Source organism: Panthera uncia, chromosome E1 (assembly GCF_023721935.1).
Source record: "Panthera uncia isolate 11264 chromosome E1, Puncia_PCG_1.0, whole genome shotgun sequence".
Taxonomy (NCBI): domain Eukaryota; kingdom Metazoa; phylum Chordata; class Mammalia; order Carnivora; family Felidae; genus Panthera; species Panthera uncia.
In genome coordinates, this window is record NC_064814.1 from 7,145,837 (window position 1) to 7,164,284 (window position 18,448).

Sequence of the window (18,448 nt, forward strand, 5' to 3'; positions counted from 1 at the left end):
GTGTGTGTGTGTGTGTGTGTGTAGAGCCTGGGCAGTTTGCCCCCTGCCATTCCCTCCTACCCCCACCAAGGCTGTTTTTGTCCCAGGCATTGCCAGCCAACGTGGCAGTGGGGTGAGGGCTACAGTCAAGTACACTGTGGCAAATACCCCCATTTTCTGAACAGCACTGAGACGGTGTCTTAAGAGCAGCTTGGTGTGGTGGGTGTGGGGAAGCTAGGGAGGAGCAAGATTAACCTTGCTTTCACACTCAAAGCTGTGATGGATCCCCCACAAAGGCAGGCAGTTAGGAATGGGGAAAGGAACCCACTGACATGAGGAGGCTGGCAATAAGTGGAAAGTGAGGCTTGCACTTGATTCACACCAGATGTGAAAAAGATCACTGCACACTTCCAAAGCCTCAGAGTCTACCAAACGTACAGGAGTCATGGTCTCTGCCATCTAATGGTTAATGACATTCTCTACACCAGAGTTTCTTGAGCTTTTTGTGATTACTAAGCCTCATCGCCACACTCCCCCCTCCTGAAATTATAGTTGCTACAGTGCCTTTCTAGATAGGAACGGGATTAAGAGGGTCTCTGAAGTTGAAAGTCCAAGTCTCTTTGGATGGGCAGTGTGAATGTTAACACTGCATCTTGGAACACAGAAAACTTGGGCAAATCGGGCAGCAAGATGGCGACCAACTAGTAAAAAGTATGCCTAGAATCTGGTAGCGTAGAGCAGGGCAATGCCCAAACTCATGCCTATCTTGAGCCATAAAGCAAACCACAAGGTTACAAACCTGTTGGTTTTGTTTGGACTTCCCTGGAGTCCAGGGAAGTTAGTAGAACAGCGAGCACCAGAGCCTTAGTCGCTTTTAGTAGAAATCAACAGAAAGCCTGCCTATGCAGTAGCTGGAAATCTGGTAGTGATCGTATTTTAAGAGCGGTCATTTTGTGTCTACCACAGAAATAACACTGAAGGCACAAGCACTGGTGGATGCTGTGGAAAGAAGAGTGTAGGTTTGGATACCTGGGTTCTTTACATGGCCTCTTTCTATAAGGCCACGGGCCCTAAGATCCTGGTAAAAACCATAGGAAGCTAGAGTTCTGCATAACTTTTTGCGTGGTTTCGGGCCCGTTGAGTGGCTTCTTGTGTATGGATTTGGGCTGATGGGTAAATTCTGCACCTGTTCGTACCCCAGAGGCATTCATGAGGCAATTATCTGGTATCTAGTGGGATTATGGATAGATTTTCAGCGAGGCAGGACAGAGGAAAGGTAGAAGGAAGGAGCGGTCTGGGCCTGTGGACTTCTTTGTGAGTAGACGTTAAGGGAAACGTGTATGGCCTTTGGTTTAGGAGCACATTAGGTCTTCTACGTGTTAACTTTACCGTCTATGTGCATTCAGATTGTTTCCATATCTTGCACTTGAGAAGTGGCAGGAATGGTTTCCTCTAGGCCAGTAAGGTATGTGTGATAGGAGGAAACGCCTTGCATTCATAAACCCTTAAGAGAATCCTCCTGGCTTTGGGTGCCAGAATTCCTGCATTTACGATCCGGGCTCTGCCATTTACTAGCAGAAGGTGCCATCCGTGTTTGCCGCTGCTGATCGTCACCCTTCTCTCCACCTAGCCAAGGTGAGAGCAGTGTTGGCCAAAACCCATTGCCTTTCAGGCTTCAAAGAGCAAACCTATATTGGTCTGGAACCAGTACTGCAGGTTTCAGAATTTCAGGGCCTCCTCCTGCACTTGTATTCACTCATCTTTTAAAATGAGCTTTCTAAACAGGGCTCTGGAACCCAACTGTTGAAAACGGGCCCGTGAGCTGGGACTGGGTTTCAGGGATAGTCAGGTGTCATCACTGTTTGTTTCCCATCTCGAGGCGACGTAGCGTTCAGGGCTGTGCAGTTATCTCTCTCCCACACACCCCGTTGTGTTCCTGACGAGATATGTTAGACCTTGTAACACAGGGTGACGGTGTAAAGAACGGATTTACCTTCTGTGGCCATTCATCCATAAGGAATGTCTTCATAAAGTGAGGAACGGCTTCATTCTTTTCTGAGCCTGGGCTAGCAGCGCGGAAGGCAAAAGAAAGCCCTGAGGAAAATGAAGGTCAACTCTAAGAAAGCTAAGATCAACCAGTGGGGAATAGCAACCCAAGATACATTTCTTATGGCAGTTCCCCCTCTAATTAAATTCTCGTTTGCTTCTCATGTCAACTGGAGGCTGCTAACTTTTATGTTCTTCCAGGACCACTGATGGACCAAACGGGACTAGGAGGTGAATTGTTCTGGGTTTCAGTCTTCCCTATCCTGCTTAGTGTCTCTGTCTTCATATCTCTAGAATGAAGATAATGTTTAATCCAGCTTTGCAAATTCTTCTCTAGTGGAGAAGAATTACTGGGGCCAGCTAGGTGCTGGGGGAGCCAAGTGTTGCCTGTGTACCTCCTGTGCCCATCAGAACCTTCTTCAACCAAGGGTTGGCAATTATGGCCTGCAGCCAGATCCAGGCCTCTGCCTGTTTTTGTAAATAAAGTTTTATTGGAACACAGCCATGCTCCTTTCTTTAGTGTTGTCTGTGGCTGTTTTTGCACCATGGTGACAGAGTTGACTAGTTGTGATCGAGACCATAAGGCTCACAAAGCTTAAAATATTTACTATCATAGCACTTTGTAGGAAAAGTTGGGATACCTTTGTCTTAGACAATGTTCCTTACCATTATTCCTGTATAAAGATCAATTTCAATACGTGTAGCGTATACTTTCTCAGAAAATTCTAAGAGGGTAAAGAAAGGTAACAAGCCTATATTCCCACTCCTATTTTAGGCGAAAAGAAAAGGGGGGGGTCATCTGCCTCTAGTCAGTTCTCAGTCTTTGTGGGAGATCAGCACGTGTGAATGGAGGCTATCTACCCTCCACTGCCCACCTGCCCCGCCGCTGTCTTCAGGTGGCATGTGTTCAGTGGACATAAACTAATTTGGATTTACATAAAAGCTTGACTGTTAGGCAAATGTGTACCCCCTCCCTTCGTACCCCCATCGGAAACAACTGCAGTGAACGCATTTCAACTCCATTGGAAATTACTTGAGGTTTATCTCCTGTTTGGGATTTTTCTCCACACCTTTTCTCTTTCTGAACAGACCGCTGACAGCCGGCGGTAGTCATGGCCGCCCTAAAATGCTGGCTTCCCCACGGGAACGTAGGATGGGTTTACTTCAAATGTCCACTTGGTTCTCCTGGATGGCCGTTTCAGTGAATATAAGGCCGCATTGTTATTAGCAATGCTATCGGTAATTATTAAACTCCTTTCCTTGCAGTGCTTTGGAAACTTAGTCCTTGGGGGATGGGTGTTTAGATAGGTCTGGAACCACATAAAGGAGGTCCCTTATTAGGGACCTTGAGAGACAGCCCTCATCAATTCCTGGTCCTTCTGGACCCTGGTACCAGAAGCAATCCCAATTCTTCTATGCCAAGGAACCACCTTGCTATAATGAAGCCTGGGGGTGCACTTTTAAATCCTTCAAGAGCTCCAGCTGTTCTTGAAAACTCTGTGATGGAGGCAGCTTCTGTCTGGGAAGCGTTAAACACCGCTTAGCCTGATGCTGCTTACTTGCTTTTGACAGCTTTGCCCACACCAGGCACACGGTCAGCAAAACGCACTGCTGGAAGTCTCTCTTAAATGATATCACCGGTGACGGCATCCTTGAAATTTGGGGGCCACGGTTGCCTCACTGCTTTATCCCTCTGGTACGCAAAGGAGTGTGGGTCCAAGTGCTCTTTGGTGTTTTGGATCGCGAAGGATTATGTATATGGGAAGTTCCCCGCTCACGTAACGTAGAGCTAGGATACTTTAAACCATCTGAGGTCAGTGGAGGAGGGGTGAGAACAAAAGTGGGGTGCGATGGTAAGAGGACATGATTCTCTCTGGTTCCAAGTGCAGCCAGATCTCCAGAAAATTTGGGGTGGGACCGGAAAACTTCCAGTTGCGGTGGCCACATGAGTTTTGCCAAAGTAGTTGGGGGGCTTTAATAGCAGAGAACACTTTACCCGTATTTTTGGCTACGTTATATCGAATGGTGTCATGGGCACCACGGCCACGCTCTTCCTTGATCTTACTCTTTTTCTCATGAAAGTGTAATTAACATACAGCGTTATATTAGTTTCAGCTGTACAAGATGGTTCACCCATTCTATACATCACTCAGTGTATTCCCTGGTCTTAATGGAAGTGTTAGAAATCAGGCATCCTCGGGGCTCCTGGCTGGCTCAGTTGGTGGAGCGTGTGACTCTTGATCTCTGGGCTGTGAAATCGAGCCCCACGTTGGGTGTAGAGATTACTTTTTAAAAAAGGAAAACAAAGCAAGCATCCTCCTCTGGGTTTGTACGCTTCTCACATAGAGCCTTTGTGCTATAAGGATTCACACTTCAAAGTGTGATATGTTGTGGGGGCAGGTCTGCTGTTTCAATCTGGCTGACACAATCCCATTTATCAAGTGCTGTTTGACACCTGCTCAAATGCTTTCCTAGTCATACCTGGGCTTACCCTTATTCTACAGGCAGTTTGGAGCCCTCTCAAGGGGCTGCAAGGGGAAAACCTGTGTCTCCTTCCCAATCTAGAGAGAAGGTGGGTACCTACCAGCACGTTGGTTGAGTGAGAGTGGACAATCCCTTCTTGGGTTGTTAGTAAGTTTTACCCCACTTTGAGGTGGCTAGAACAGGAGCCGGGAGGAGTGGAAGCCGCCAAAAGATGAGTGGGAGACTTGGGCCACTTTTCCCCCTGCCTGAGTTGAATCTTCACAGAGGGCTCCATTATTTGGTTTGCAGGGTTATGAATTAACCAAACACAAGCCGAATCTATTCACATTGTTAGGTCAAAACCAAATCCTGATCTCTGAGAGAAAAGAGTTTTGGATTATATTTGAAGTTATAAATTATCCGTGCTCCAATTCCTCTCCAGCGGTGTGGCGCTTGTGAAGGGCTCGTTGTTCTTGGGAACAGCTGTATGGAGGGAGTTTCTCTACCGCCAGCTGCCCGCACTCAGGCCTCCAGCTCATGGTCCCCACCAAACCTCCTGGTTTTGAAAACTCTTCCCGGCGCTTTGCTTCTCTCCTCCACACCTCTTCCTCAGGGTCACTACAAAGCTGCGTGCTCAGCTCGGAGTCTTTTAAATGTTTGTCCTCAGGCCCGAATGAGCCTCGGTTCACTTTCACTGTGTCAGAAGGCTACAGCCAATCAAGGGTGGATTTAACGAACTGAGAAGAATGCTATCAAAGTGTCTCATGATAGGGAATCTTTTAGCTCCAGGAACCTGGAACTGAAGTCTGGGCTCTGTGCAGACAGACACTTACCCTGCCCTGCTCACGAGCCCTAGATGGAGTGCCTTGAGCTCAGCATTGCCTGCGCATGAACAATTGTTACTTCCGGCTCCCTAATAAAAAGGGTGGGAGGCTGGGGGAGGCCTGGGAAGATTCCTCTGGGGGCTTTGGTTGATCCGAAGCAGCAGGCCTGTGATCAGGGGCAGTGGAATCTTCTGTGTGGCTGCCCGAATGTGGCTTCTTAGAGAATGGGCAATATTTGGCAGGGCAGAGTTATAAGTTTGGGGTGCCTCTTCTCGGGCCCTGAACTCCCTATCTTGCAAGTGGAGGGTGGCTTTTGGAGGTGGAGGGAACTATGTTAATCAGCGCAGGCCCAGTCTACCCCCAGCTCTGTTACCTGAATCCCCTGTCATCTGATCCTAAATGAAAACATGCACGAGAGCCTTGTGGTCTCACCTCCTTAAGAGGCAAAGGTAGGATTAACCATAAGACTTCAAGAGCAAATTACTAACATGTCCACAAGTGAATAAAATACAAAGCCAGGCAGGAGGAGGCATAGAATAAAGGAATATTTAGTGTTAGGTAGGGTTAATTAGAGAATTACTGGGATATTTCTAGTAAGTTCTTTTGTTTTTTTTTTTTTTTAATTGGCCAATGTGTTATTCTCCCTAAGGTTGAATTAAGCGTTTACTCTCCTCTCTTCCCTTCCCTTTCAAAAGTGGCATTGGTGTGGCCCTGTCTGGTCAGCTGTGTTTCTTCACTTTTTCAGATCTCTTTAGGCCCTTCAGCCCGTGCTGCAAATTGTGTGCCTGCCTTTTTAAAAGGTAGGCACCTCATGTTTCAAGTTCAAGTGCAATGGAACTCACCCTGCAGCTTGAACAGATTTGAGTGTTTTTGCAGAGGGAGGGCCAGGGCAGATGGGGAGTGTCGTGTTCAATAAATACTTGTTGGATTGAGTTGCTGGAAAGGCAGCAGGGGTGGGGAGAGTGAGCCACACTTCCCCCAGGCTCATTTGAAATGGTTTTTCCCACTTCTGGTCCCCACACACTGTGCCCCCTTTATAATACCTCTCTGCAGCTACTTCCAAGGCAACCCCCCCCCCCCCACCTCCCCGAAGTGTTAGTGTTCTCTCTCTCTTTAAATCACTGGTCTCCTATTCATCCTGGTCATTGGGCTTGAAGCCCAGCTGGTGGCAAAGACGTGGCATTTCCATGGATGTCATTGCTAGGCCTGTAGGTTCCCTTCCCTTCGTACTTAAAGCCAGAGGGTGAGCTTGGGCAATTAGTTACCAGGTCGATCCATGAAAACAGCCAACGTTTAGGATTTTGTTATGATTCCGTGAAAAAAAAAAAAAAAAAAGCCAGACCACCTGGCTTTATTTAGGCTTAGAAGTGGCTATGGGTGACAGGCCAAGGAAACCAAGATGAATACTGGGTACCCTTTCATTCCAGGTGGATTTACACCACATTCCTAGTAGTGTTCTAATGTATAGCAAAGGGAAGCAGAAAAACAAAGTGTGAATCGCTGGCCTTTCTAGGCTAGGGAGCAGAACTGGCTGTGGGCCCGGGGTGGGGGTGGGGCGGGGTTCAGGCTTCACCTAGAGGTGTGATCAGGCTGGGAGTCCCCCTCTCCCAAGCCAGACACCATCCCGCTCCTCCTGTGCCCCCCAGGCCCCCAGTAAGCGGGGAAATGCTCGAAAGAGATGCCCGTCATCCTTCTCCGAGCCCTGGACACATGCACCGTCATCCACGGAGACTGTGTTCCTCTGCCTTTCAAGTTGCCAACCATGGGCCCGGCGGCTTAGTCAAAATGGTTTTATACACCTGCCCAGCTCGGGGGTGGGGGCGGGTAACTTTGGACAGAGTAAGATTGTGATTGAGAGGAAGGAGAGACAGCTTCTGTTACCTCGACCTCCCTTCTCCTCCTCCCTACCCCACACACTACTGCCTTCCCTTGAAGAGTTTTCTGTGCTCGGTGCGTGTTTGATCGCCCACACGGCTTGGAGAGAACGGGCGCCCATGACACGTGTGCTCCCTGCCCCACACCTGCGAGCTGGCTGTAAACCTGCCACGCGGCCTCTGTCTGGGGATTGTCTTTGTAACTCATACCCATCAGATATGACAGACCAACTGGGGTTGAGGGTGGAGCTCGATGGCCTTTGGTGAGACGGAGGGGATGCAACCAGAGAGCTTTCTCACGGCATTACGCAGTCTGGATTTAGAGATTGTGAAGAAGGCGGTATGAGCCGCGCACCCGTGTGGCGTGTGCACCTCTCACTGCCGAGAGCAGCATCTGGGCTCTTTCTCGCTGGAACCGCGGACCTGGGTGGTTCTGCGTTCACAGGAGAAGACGAAAGCAGCTCCTTCACACGGAAAGCAAAGTCGGTGAATCCCAACAAGTTTTTGTCTTGTTCAAGGAAGTTGAGCTTATAAGTAGCTCTAGCCTTTTTTTTTTTTTTCTTCAGCCCTGTAGGTGCAGGTGGCATTTACTTGTTTTCGCAGATAAGTCACCGAGGCCCAGAAAGGAAGTGACTTGCCCCAGACCACGTGACTAATAAAGCCCTGTTGCTCCTGATCTCAGGGCTCTTCCCACATCTGTGTGGAGAACCCATTGTGAATTTCCTCCCAGGTTGGCACCCTCTGCTGCCTGCCCCGCACACGCCCAGCCTTTGTTTCCCTTCTGCGTGTATGCCTGGAGCCCAGGAGTGGAAATTCGTTCGTTCAGTTGACCCGAAGAGAATTGCAGAGGAAAAGGGACGGCAAAGAAGCCTGTTCGTTCCTTGGGCACCTCATCAGCGCCTGTCCATTTGGTGTGGCCCATTGGGAGGTGGTGGTTAGTGTATTAAACGTGTGATAGGATAGTGGCACCATTTCTGCGCGGAATGTGAAGCTAACCAGGGACAGATAGACCCAGGAGGCAGGCAGGGTTTTCCTGCCTTTGTGGGGTCACAGTCCTGGAGAGCTTGGGGCCATGTCAGGGAGAGACCCCTAAGATAGAGCCTATGGGAAAGGGCGTCTTTCTTATATGTGACTGCTTGGAACCCCACAGAGCACCTGGGAATAAGTGCGGGTGGTGCGTTCCTTCAGTGGGGGGCAGGGGCGGGTGGCATGGTACCACGATGACAGCTTAGTCTTCCTTACAGGGAGGGAATCCCTGGTGCAAACCACCCCCCTCCCCGCCACGCTCTATTTGAGTGCGTCTCCTCCTCCTAGCTTCAGGTTACGTGGGAGTAGTCACTGTGACATGTGGTAGTGCCTTGATGAGACCAGCATGCGTGCAGTAAAGGGGAATATCGGGGACTGGAACTCAGGAGAAAGCTCCATCATCTAGGGGCTTGGTGTCACGGAGAACTGCCTGGCCTGCTTCACAGAGGTCACCTGGCCTCTCCCGAGAGGGTGACGGGCAGCTCTTCCCTCCTGACCTCTCGCACGAAACTAGATTTTGTGTAGAATTCTTGAATCTTCCGATAGCCGTATGCCGACCTGCAGTGGTTCTCAACTTCATAAGGGAGAATCCCATTATGACAAATATTATCGAAAACAATTGTGTATAATAAAACTATTTCCATGGTTCATATAACTGCTTTGTTGTTGTTTTTTTGTGGTTTTTGTTGTTTAAAGAAACGAGTAACCGACCATTTTCTGTATCAGGTACTCTTTCTTGTCCCTGTCCATATATGAGTTCATCCCTAAGCCGGGGCACTTGAGCCCTAGCTGTTTGCATTGGAGGCAGGGAGAAGGGAGAGGAGCAGTGGACCCACCACCAAGTAGCAAGGGCCCCCTGGCTTCCATTTCATCTCGAACCTTCCACCCTCCGATACGTCCTTGTTTTCAAACAGAACACCACCCAAACAAAGGACGACCCAACAAAGGACGACCCAACAAAGGACGGTATGTGTGTTTATCTGAACGTGAGTGTGTGTCTGGAGCGTGAGTGACCACGTAGGTGTCGAGTAAGTGTGTGCGTGTGAAAAAGTGCACGTGACAGAAAGCGAATGGCAAAAGCAGGTGGGGCCAGGGTCTGACAGAAGGTGAATCTGGGTAAAGGTTATGTGGGGGTCCCATATGCTGTTCGTGTGCTGGCATCTGTGAGCTCGAGATTATTTCCGAATAAAAAGTTTAAAACATGAGTACACGCTTGACTAGTGTGACTGGACCAGGAGTTCTGTAGAATATATGCTCTCTTCCCTCCATCTTATAACATCTCTTATTCTCCCCATTTAACAGACAGCAAAACTGAAGCCCAGAGAAGTAAAGTGACCACGTAGCGCACGGGGGCGAGGCAGGATTGGGGTCCACGTATTGACCCCTGTAGTAGGCCACCCCTCAGGAGACTAGACTGCGGCTTGTCCTTACTCCCTGAGCGGGATAAGGGGGCCATCAGAGTCCAAGAACGATCGGGTGCCTGCCGTGGTGTGCCTGAGCCCCGTCCGTGCCCCGCGCTGGCCCAGCCCGGGGGTCAGCAGCACTGCAGCAGTCTGCCGAAGTGCACTGAGTCCGCTCATGATGTCCAGGTACCTCCTCGGGGAAAACTGCTTCCTTCTTCTAAGAAACACTCTTTAACTCTGCTCTTCAGTCAGCTCTCTACGTTTCTTAAAGTGCAGGAGACCGGAGGCCTGTCTTGCGCCAGAGCCGTGGAGTGATTCTATTTTGAGTTTTTACGTTCGCGATCGGAGGGTGAGAACAGTCGGGTTTGGTATAGAAAGCAACGCCAGAGTACGGGCCTGGGCCAGAGCGCTTTCTCGACTGAGCACCAGGTGGCCGGTGGACCCTCAGGAGCCTGGGGTGGGGTGGGGGGGACATTTATGCAGTTCGGTGCGGCGTGTCTTCCCAAGTGCCCAGGAGGTACAACTTCGTACACAAAGGGAGGGCTCGCTCTCAGTCATCAAAAACCTACTAACCACAGGACCCGAAGAGGGTGCATCTGACCATCCCGCTGAGCCAGCAGAGGGAGAAGTTCAGACGCTGTCATTTGTTTCCTGGCCCCTTTGCTCGAACCCCAAACCACATGTTTTACAGCTCTCTGCGCTCCTTGAACCCCTTGAATTATTCCTGACAGTGTTGGTTAACCGATATTCCCCTCCCCCCCAGCTTCCAGAATTGGGGTAAGCGAGTAAGTCTTCCTCTACTTAACACAGAGAGTACAGTTTTGGCAAAAATTTAGTTTTAGCACGTGTCCTTTATCTGCAGGGCCTTCCTGTGGCCACCCTAGAGCCATGAGACTGGTTAAGTGGGGCATCAAGGATTTTTTCCCCATGGGCTCCAGCCAGTTATGTGAAATAAACCCATGAACATTTGCTGTATTATTACCCCAGCTCCTGTGGACTCAGATTGCTTGCCTTAAGGCGGTCATCAAGTTATAAGGGCTATCCCCGCTATTCTCCGATTCTTCTCGGCTCTGTCCTACCCCTAAAAAAGTGCCAGGTGGATGACATCCAGGGTCAGAACAAGATGCAGGAGGATGGGGGAAGACCGCCCCCTAATTCCTGTTGGGTCGTGTAAAGGGGGCCAAAAGCTGTCTACTTAGACGGGACAGCGGCAAAGGAGCCTTGTTGTTCCAGTTGTTTTTTTTTTTTTTTAAGTATTTATTTATTTATTTGTGTATTTAGCGAGAACAAGTGGGGGAGGGGCAGAGGGGAACAGAGAATCTGAAGTGGGTTCCGCGCTGACAGCATAGAGCCAGCATAGAGCTCGAACTCACGAACCTGGAGATCATGACCTGAGCCGAGGTCAGACACTTAATGGACTGAGCCCCCCGGGCACCTGTCAGTTCCAGTTCTCAGAGGTACAGATAGGACGTCTTGGTAATTAACCTTCCAAATGGTTTCTCTGGACCAAATTTTCCTTTGCTTCAGGCGGCTAAACCTTTTCTTCGCCTGATTTATAAAAGAAGATACCAATACTATTTAACAGCCCTTGATTTAAGAGCAGGCACAAAGCCCATCGCTTACGGGGAAGGTGGCGTAACTTATCCCCCAGTGACATGTATTGCCCCGTCCACCTCCATCTGTGCAAGCACGTGTAGAGAGGTGACCTGGCAAGCGTCCTTCTGCTCTGAAGTCATCAGTGGTCTTGGGCATACACTGATGGTAGGAAAAAAATCATCATACCTTTCGAGGCTGTTTCTGGAGGGTCCATCTAATCTTGCTTTTCAGACTAGGTTTACCCGGGAGGCACTGCATAACCTTTGAGCCTCCCATCTGAACAACCGGAGAGATCAGGGCAGCATTGCAGGGGCTGTCCTGGAATGTTGCCCAGCACACTTTGGGTTTTTTCCACCGGTAGGGCAACAGCCTGGGAGTTTGCCTGGGATTTGAGGTTAGGCTAGGTCAGTTCCAGAATGTCCGAGGCCGGGTGGAGAACCACTAGGTGGGATGTAGCAGTCTCTTGGGTATCTCCTCTTTGCAGCCGGGGGACACAGTAGAACTGGCGGAAGGAGATGGTTGTAACCAGAGAAGATTTTGCACAAGTGGGACAGCATGGTCCATGCAGCTTTGCAAGGCTGCAAGGGCTGAGCAGAGGGACCCTAACAGGGTTTTAGACCCTGAGGCAAAGCAAATCCTATGACCGTAACTTCCTGGTCCTGAATAATTGAGCAATTGCTTCTTAAAGCCCCCCCCTCCCACCACCCCTCAACCCCGAGCAAAATGAACCTGAGTCAGTGTTAAGAGCAGAGAGCCTGACAGGTTCCAACCTAGTGAGGTGTAGCCAGCAAGCAAATGTGCCCTCTGAGCTCTGATGCCTGCTCGCCCGGTCATGTGACCAGACCTTCTGCCTGTGGCTAGCTGCAGGTAAACTGAGCACTGTTTATACGCTCCAGCTTGGTCTGGGAGCCCACAGCACAGCTGTCTTGATCGGCCAAATCTCCCTTTGAATCTGTGAACTTGTGCCCCGCCCCTGCCCCTTGACTTACCTTACCTTGCCCCAGATGATAGCGTGGGCTCTGAGCTTTCCATTTAGCTGAATCGGTCACCGGCCATCTTTTATTTACCCTTTAATAGTTGGGGAATTCTAGAACTAGAGGAGGCTCAGACTCCTCTGCTGTCACTCCCTGCCTTCTGGGGGTGACTCCTGAGACATCCGGGGGCATACAGTTATCTCTCCCCAGAGCTGCTTGGGGGCAGTCCTCCTCATCTAATTATGATGAGCCAGGAGGTTCTTCCTTTTATCCAGCTAGACTCTCTCCTATTCTAACTAAAGTCTGTTTGCTTTCCTTCACTTTTGCACCCATACCGAGGACTGATGAATTCTAAGACCTTAGAAGCTACCTTTCCTTTAGCCACTTTACCTATGTTTCCAAGATCTCACTGGTTTCTCCATTCCTGTGACAGAGCTAATTGTGGCAAATGGATGCCCAGGGGTAACTTAGCTGGGCATCGCTGAGGTTATATCCACTTCCGATTGTGTCTCTGGACCTGGAGAAGCCCCTTCAGTCTGCCCATGGTCTTGGTCTTGCTCCCAGGATGACGTGACCTTTCTTAATTTAACGTTACCTCCTTCATTGGGTATCTTTATTCTACCTCGTACTGATTTACATCTTTCAATTCCTTGCCTCAGATTAAGCCTCATTCGCTGTTTCGTTTCGTCTCGCCCACCTTCCCTTTCCCCAAATTAGAAGTCCAGAGCAGTGACCCAATTGAATTTGACTACAACCTGCCAAGATTGAAATGTTAAAGGGTTTAGATCCTTGCTGAGGAGGGGACAGAATTTCCGTCTTCCCAAATCAAGCCAGTCCTTTTTTTTCCCCCACAACTTTTATTTCGGAGAATTTCCAACCTACAGAAAAATCGTAAGCACCACGCACACCCGTTTATCTTTCATCTAGAGGCACCGATAACTTTTTGCTACAATTGTCAAATCTCTCTTCTCTCCTTCTGTGTATTAGGTATGTGTGTGTCTAGACTTACGTGTGCATCCGTATGTGTGTTTTGTTTGTTTTTTGTGAATTGTTTGGAAATTACAAATATCGTGACACTTCACCCTTAACCTCAGTGGCAGCTCCTGAGAATAAGGCCATTCTTCTACATTATCATTGATATCTCTGCGGGAGAGAGAGAGAGAAAGAGAGAATGAGAATATCCCAAGCATCCCAAGCAGGCTCCATGCTGAGCATTGAGCATTGAGCCCAATGCGGGGCTCAATCTCACGACCCTGGGATCATGACCTAAGCCAAAATCAAAAGTCAGGTGCTTAACCAACCGAGCCATTCAGCTACCCCCAAAATAAAACTAAAAATTCTTTTGGGTTTTGGAATCGTCAGTGGGGAGTGGGGGGAGGCAACAAAACAGGGTGAATCAAATTCCGTCGAAGACTAGGTGTTTTGCGTGAGTTGGGCTGATATTAAATTGAATAATAGTTGCTTACACAGATATTGCTGTCCAGCAGTTTGCTTGAGATCAGGGAGAAGGCAAGCTGGATGGAACTAAAACTAAGTCCTAGTTTGTTCACAAAGCAGACATTATTTTGACGATTTGGAGTTCTTATTTCTTTTCTTTCTTTCACCCACTTTGCATTCTCCTCACCAGAAAAGGAATCTCTTCATTTTTTAAATTGTCTTTTTCTTCCCCTTGGCCCCGCCCAAGATGCCCAGTGGGTAAAACAGTGTTCCTGAGACCCAGGTATGATCACCCTGGTTCCTAGCGAGGGAAAGGACTAGAATTCTTCTAACCCGTGGAAGCCGTTCCTCAATCAAAGCAGCCAGCCAGTCAGAGACTGGAGCCGGACAGTGGAGGACGGGGGTGGGAATTATACCCTCAAAAGTCTTCTCCTGGATTAAAAAGATCCGCATCTCCATTGTCTGTGGGGCCCTGGAGAAATCAGTTCGCCTCTTTACACAAGGGTGTGTCACAGGCCCCCCACCTGTAACACACCAGAAACTGCCACCTGTTCTGTAGGTGAGTTCACGAGAGTATGGGGTGCACACATTCAGAGCGGGAATCGCTGAGTTTCAGTCACAGGTGTCCCCTTGTAGGATTTGTTGTGGACGAACCTTCTCAGTCTCTGATGCTGCCTTTCCCTCAGTTGATCTTACAAGACTACCTGGGAGCTGATTGGATGTTGTGATTCCTTCTTGACTTGATAGGAATCAGATTGTTGCGAGAAGTGAAAATACGGAGGGGTTTGTGCCCGCCCTCCGAGTTTATAGGCCGCCCAGAGATTCCTCACTCCCAAATAACCGTGGGTGGGGATTTTTTTGTTTGTAAGAGAGGGCTAGGCTATGTGCTATTTATGCTACGCGTGCAAAGTCCAAGTAGATCCCAAAGGAAAGCGTGATCCAATCACTAACTGCTAGTATTTTGTGTTAAGGATGTTGAAATCCTGCAGAACTCTTCAGAGAATTCAGATAAAAGGTGAAAAGTTCACGCCACTTCCTTTTCTTCCAACTGCGGGTTCTTGAGAATCGAATAACTGAGTAACTGCTGTCTACTCTTTTTGTACGCGCACACGCGCACACACACGCATACACGCACACTTGAGATCACCCTTTTCCTCCTTGCTGCTACAAAGAGTCAGCCTCTTCCTTATTTTTTCCCCCCACAGTGACATCTCTAGATGGGTTGCTCCTGGCCCTTCTCTCCCGCTTCCCATAGATGTGGTCTGTGTGCTGGGAAGTCAGACACGGCCAGAAATGCTCTCACTTGTGCTGCACACTTAACCATGGACTTAGGAATTCACTGAGGGTCTGGCTGAGTGGTTTCTCATGCATATACAAATTTCATCGCTCTTTTCTGTTTAGGTAAGCCTTCGCGGTAAGGGAAATGTGATGTTACTCTTGTTTCCTTCTTTCTTTTTAGATCTGGTTTCTGTAGCTTCTCCATGTCGTGGTTGAAAATGAGCTCTTTGCTCGGCGCCGAAAGAAGCTTTGTTTAAAGCCCCAGGTTTGATTTTCCCAGCTGGGATGGTTGGGGTCTCCTTGGGCTTTCCAAGGAGGGCTTCTAACTCTTGTACAGTCATGTTGGGGATTTCAGTTTGACCACAACTTCCCTCCAAAACCCACATGTCCCTGAGTTAAGCAAGCAGTTCGGCAGCACTGGAATATACAGGTTGCTCCGAAGATCTGTCTGCAGTGTTTAATCCCAACACACGTACTGAAATGGAACAAGAATCCTTATAAAGCTGCTGGAAGGAACTTCCCCTACCGGCTGCCAATCTGTTCCTGGGGAAGTGTTTAGAAATTCTGATTCCCTGTTTCACTTTGCTCCTCTCCAGATTCACATCCCCCCCCCCACCTCCTCCCCCAACAAAAGGGCCGCATCACAGCCTGGAGGGGGGGCGGGACGGGGCAGGGCCTGCTCCCTTGATGGCCAGCTTTATGCCCCCCCGGCCTCAGCTTCCCAGACTGCCCCGCCCTGCCAGCTCCTCTTTCTGAAGGAAGATGCCTGCCGGCAAGAAGCAGATTGTAGGAAAACATGTATGCTCTGATCTCATTTTTATTAAAAAGACAGATGCATACACACGTGCGTGGAGAGAGCTCAGGAAGGGTTGCGTACAGGTGGCAATCTCCTGAGTGGGGACACGCATCATTTTTATTTTTCAGTTCCTGCTCACCTGCATTTTCGTATTTCCTCCAATGCAGGTACAGCTTCCGTTACAGTATGTGATCTCTCTTTAAGAGAGGAGGCGAGAAGGCTAGTGCTGGTAATGCTCCAAAGCCCAGCGACATGAGAAAGTGACTCCCAGCTCACTTGTGAGACCAGCTGGTTGTTGAGTTTTGGCCACGTGTGCGACCTCGCTGGCCATCTTTCTCCCTTTTGTAGTCCTTCTGGGGTATTTTGGACCACTAGGTCTCACGTTAACAGAGAATGAGGGAGAGGAGCCTTGTCTTATTTCCCAAGCTTCTCCTGCGTTGCTCCAAAGGTAGCAACATGAGTGAAGTCACCCCCCGCCCAGATGCCCGGCCGGGACCCTCTGGTCAGCGGCTGGTTTCTCCGTGCAAGCTGCCAAACCTCCACCCCACGCTCTATCTCTGGCCATGTTGAGAAAGACAGCCACAAAAGCCTCACTTCCTGCATCATCTGCTGCCTTCCTCCTTCCCCTGACCCCCTCTTGCCCTTCAGCCGTCATCCTTCTTTGGGTTCCTGGGGTGGGGGGTTGCTGGTATGGTCAGGCCTGAGCTGATCTCCAGCCAGGGGATAGGAGGGAACAGCAGAGACAGTGTCCTCCTTCATCCTTGTCCCCGTGCCCGCTTCCCATATCACTGGTGCTTATAGACTGGCGTGTCGTGGGCACTCTGGAGGAGTCCGCCGGTCTGTGGTGGTGCGCCAGGCCCCTCTTGGGCACTCTCGGTCCCGCGTCCTGTCTGCTCTTTGCTTTCCGCCCCCTGGACCCTCCCCCCAACGCACAGACACCTGACCGCTGGCCCTGTCCACTCGGAGCCCCTGTCCCCGAAGCCATACAAATGCAGCAGTTGGGAAACCGAACCAAGTGGCGCTGGAAGATAGCACCTGAGGCTTCTTATCTCCGGCATGCGCTGTTGTGTTTTGTTTTTTCCATTTGCCGTTGCCCAAGAACCCAAGCCTCCGCTGCTGCTCAGCTGCATGGTGAAATGGCCTGGCCCCGTGCCAGGGTGCTTCGCCAGGTGGTTGGGCTGTGGAGGCTGCTACATGCGATGGGCCGATAATACCCCACAGCGCTGTAAACAGGACACTCCACCCTCCCGCAGGCACCCAGCTGGTGCCCGTCCCCCCCCCCCCCCCCCCCCCCCCCAAGGCCTGCTGCTTTGTCACAGGCCCCATCGTGATACGGGCGTTGCTTCTCAGCTAGGGGAGCCGATTGTCTTGTTTCCCTCCCCCCCCAGCTTCCCAAATCCGAGAGGGGTACTTTCCAGAAATGAAACCAGTTCATCTTCCAACCACAAGCAACCGTCGCGACCTCTCAGTGCTGCCGCTTTAGCTCTACTCCCACAGTGGCCGCGCAGACCCCAGTCCCCAGATCTTTCCGGTATGTCCGTGAGGGCTCAGCCCCGTTTCGACGATGCTCTCATTCGGGGGACTTCTCAGGGGACGGTCCCACCTGAGCTAGGTCTCCGTGGGCAGCACAGCTTCTCCAAGCGGCTGTGTGTCCCTCTCCATTTATTCAGGGTGGTGCCCATACTGGCTTAGACTGGCATTAATAAAGCAGAGGCTTTGACGCCGGAGTAGTGCACGTTCCCAAGGGATAACGTGGCTAGAGCTCGTTCTCTTCCTAGGCTCCTTCCCCCCCCCCCCCCCCCCCACCGCCACCTTCTGTCCTGAAGAATCGTAGAAGAGGAAGGGATTAAGTGACGTTAACTGGTTCAACCTGATCTGTCTGGTGAAGACTTTAAAGCAATTTTGCCTCTCATCTTCTGCTGTTTAGAGCATCCCTAGGAGGGAACGTAGGCTGGGCTCACCCTCCTGGTTGCCAGATGGGAGAGCAGGCTCAGTGAGATCGGGTGGCAGTGGCTGCAGTCACATCACGAGGTGGGTAGAGCCTTGGTCCCAACTAACTGGCTCCCTCACGTCAGAGCTGCTTCTGGATCTGCGGGGCCCACGTTGCTCCAGACTGTCGCCCCCTTGAGGGTGGCACAATACATGTCACTGTCTGATTCTAGCTTTGGATGGTGTTCCATTTAGTGGCGGGGGCAGGGGGGAGAACCTGACACCTTGGTTTTGCCCTTTATTGGTTTTGGTGCCCCAGATTAGCAGGTGCTCCCCAAACCATTTAGGGTTTTGAAGTAAGTGGTAAATTTTCTTTTTCTATCAAAATCTAATTTTCCACAAAGTGCCCTCCTCCCCTTCTTTCCGAGCTTGAAGGAAACGTGGCATTTTACTCTCTCCAGAGATATTGGGACATGCCAAGAGTCTGGGAGTCAGGGAGGGGAAGTGGGGCCTTGCTGAGGTCTCTGAGACAGAAGGGGAGTCCGTCACCTTGTGGCTGTAGGAGCTGTGCCAGCACTAGGATGTGGTCACTGTCGAAATATGGCTGAGGCCCTGTTGTCTTTGGAGGAAGAGAAACTGAGGCAAGGCCTCCAGTTTGACTTTGATGCAATGAGATCCTTGCAAGTCTGGCAGAGAGGCAGGCATCAGAGGCCGCTGGTTCTGGATTGGGGTGCTTCCTGTCCATTCCTGTCCCTGCCCCGCTCCTTGTTTTCTTTTTTCTTTCTTTCTTTCTTTCTTTCTTTCTTTCTTTCTTTCTTTCTTT

The 18,448-nt window shown here is 50.1% G+C and overlaps 1 protein-coding gene across 1 annotated transcript in view; it reads left to right on the plus strand.

Annotated features, from left to right (window-relative positions):
- The window catches only part of FAM117A (family with sequence similarity 117 member A), a 43,350-nt gene that overhangs the window by 1,008 nt on the left and 23,894 nt on the right, over positions 1-18,448 (plus strand). The window lies entirely within an intron of this gene.